This window comes from Triticum urartu, chromosome 4A (assembly GCF_056163025.1).
Source record: "Triticum urartu cultivar PI428250 chromosome 4A, HENAU_Tu73, whole genome shotgun sequence".
NCBI classification, from domain to species: domain Eukaryota; kingdom Viridiplantae; phylum Streptophyta; class Magnoliopsida; order Poales; family Poaceae; genus Triticum; species Triticum urartu.
Genome location: NC_141876.1, coordinates 129,838,154 through 129,840,132, shown reverse-complemented (window position 1 = coordinate 129,840,132; position 1,979 = coordinate 129,838,154). Strand labels below are relative to the sequence as shown.

At 59.0% G+C, this 1,979-nt stretch overlaps 1 pseudogene; it reads right to left on the bottom strand.

Annotated features, from left to right (window-relative positions):
* Positions 1 to 599: 599 nt before the first annotated feature.
* On the bottom strand, positions 600 to 1,467 carry LOC147975103 (uncharacterized; annotated as a pseudogene).
* Positions 1,468 to 1,979: the final 512 nt, after the last annotated feature.

The following is a 1,979-nucleotide window of genomic DNA, read 5'->3' as shown; positions in this document are numbered from 1 at the left end:
CTCAGGGTCTACGCCTGGCTTTGTACAAAGGGGCACATGCCTTGTCGGCAAAGCTTGTACAAAAGGTGGCTTGCCGGGAGGCCCGGCAAGCCGCGCCTTACGGGTAAAACTTGCGAAGATGCTCGATGTTCCAGGAGTTGCTCACTGGGACGGCATCTTCGGTCTCCAGGCGGACTGCGCCAGGCCTGGTGACTCGCATTACCCAATAAGGGCCTTCCCACTTTGGTGTAAACTTGTTGGAATTCTTGGCCGACTGAATGCGTCGAAGAACAAGGTCACCTTCCTCAAGGCTTCGGGCATGAACCTTGCGGCTATGATAGCGGCGCAAGGCTTGCTGGTAGCGCGCTACTCTCACAGCCGCCCGAAGACGATCTTCCTCAAGGAGTGTCGCGTCATCTTGGCGCAACGGCTCTTGCTCAAGCTCATCATAAGCGAGCACTCGAGGTGACCCGTATATGAGTTCCGTGGGGAGAACTGCTTCTGCCCCGTATACCAGGGCAAAAGGCGTCTGGCCGGTGGCTCGATTTGGCGTCATCCAGATCGACCAAAGAACCGCCGGCAACTCGATTTTCCTGCAGGAAGGTGACGAGCACGCCTTCCTATTTGCTGTCGAGGGTGGAGCCTATGATGAAGGCCCCTCCCGTGCCATCCTCCCCGACGGGCACCTTCTTGGTCTACGGTGGCTCGGCTCTGGATCTCTTGCTCTTGTCGGTAGAGCTCTCTGGCACGTCCTCAATGGTAGCACAACACTCCGAGGAGGTGCGCTTGCCGGAGTGGGTGTGAGAGGTCTTGCCGGGCTCCTTTTTTCCCTCCCGGGCCGTCAGCGGCAGGAGCAGGTGCCTTGAAGGCAGCTGCTGCAACTGCTTCCTGGTAGAGTTGGTTGGCGCAGATCAGCGCATCCTTCTTGTCGGAGGGGACAGAGATGATGGTCAACGGCCCGGGCATCTTTAGCATGTTGTAGGTGTAGTGTGACGCCACCATGAACTTGGCCAATGTCGGGCGGCCGAGGATCCCGTTGTAGGGTAAGGGGATCTCGGCCACGTCGAAGACGATCCTCTCCGTCCTGTAGTTTAACTCTCCTCCAAATGTCACGGGCAGTGTGACCTTTCCCTTCGGTTGGCTCCTCCCCGGATTTACCCCTTGAAACGTGCCCATTTCCTCGAGGTCTCCATCAGGGATTTGCAACCTTTTGATCACGACAGGCGAGATCAGGTTCAGGCCGGCCCCGCCGTCAACCAACATCTTGTTCACCCTGAGGTTGCGTATTGTTGGCAAGACCAACAATGGCAAACACCCGACCACGGTAGTGCGGTCAGGGTGGTCCTCGGCGTCAAAGATGAGGGGCGTGCTGGACCACTTCAGTGGCTTCTGAGCGTCGAACGACGACTCTGCTTCTGTAATCTCACGCGCCCACTGCTTGAGCTGGCGGTGAGAGGTATGCAGTGAGGCACCGCCATCGACGCACATGGCCTCCGTAGCCTTCTGGAACCCTTGCTCACCAGACTCGCCGCCCTCGTCGTGATCGTCGTCTTCTTGTTTCTTGTCGCGGCCCCGGGCGGGCCTCTCTTGCTGGTTGTCCTTGCCGGGGCGGCCTCCTTGGCTGCCACGCTTCTTGTTGGATCCCTCAGCACCGTCCTGGTCCTTCTCCTTGTCCCGCCTTTCGTACTCAGCCTTTTGCTTCTCAGCAAGCAGCTTGACTTGTCGGCAGTTCTGGAGGTCGTGGCCCTTGGTGCAGTGGATCTTGTAGTATTGCTTGCCGGAGCTTCCTGGCTTGTCGGTAGCCGCCAGGGCCCGGCAGGTGGCGCACCCGGTAATGTCCTTGCCGGGGGCGTCTGCCTTGACCTTCTTGCCGGCACCGGTATCGTCAGATCCCTCAACAGCAAGCACTGCCTTGCCTTTGCGTTTCCTGTTGCGACGCCGACTCTTCTTCGTCGGGGTGGTGGCGTCTTCATCAGTAGAGTCGGTTTCCGCGCCGGCGT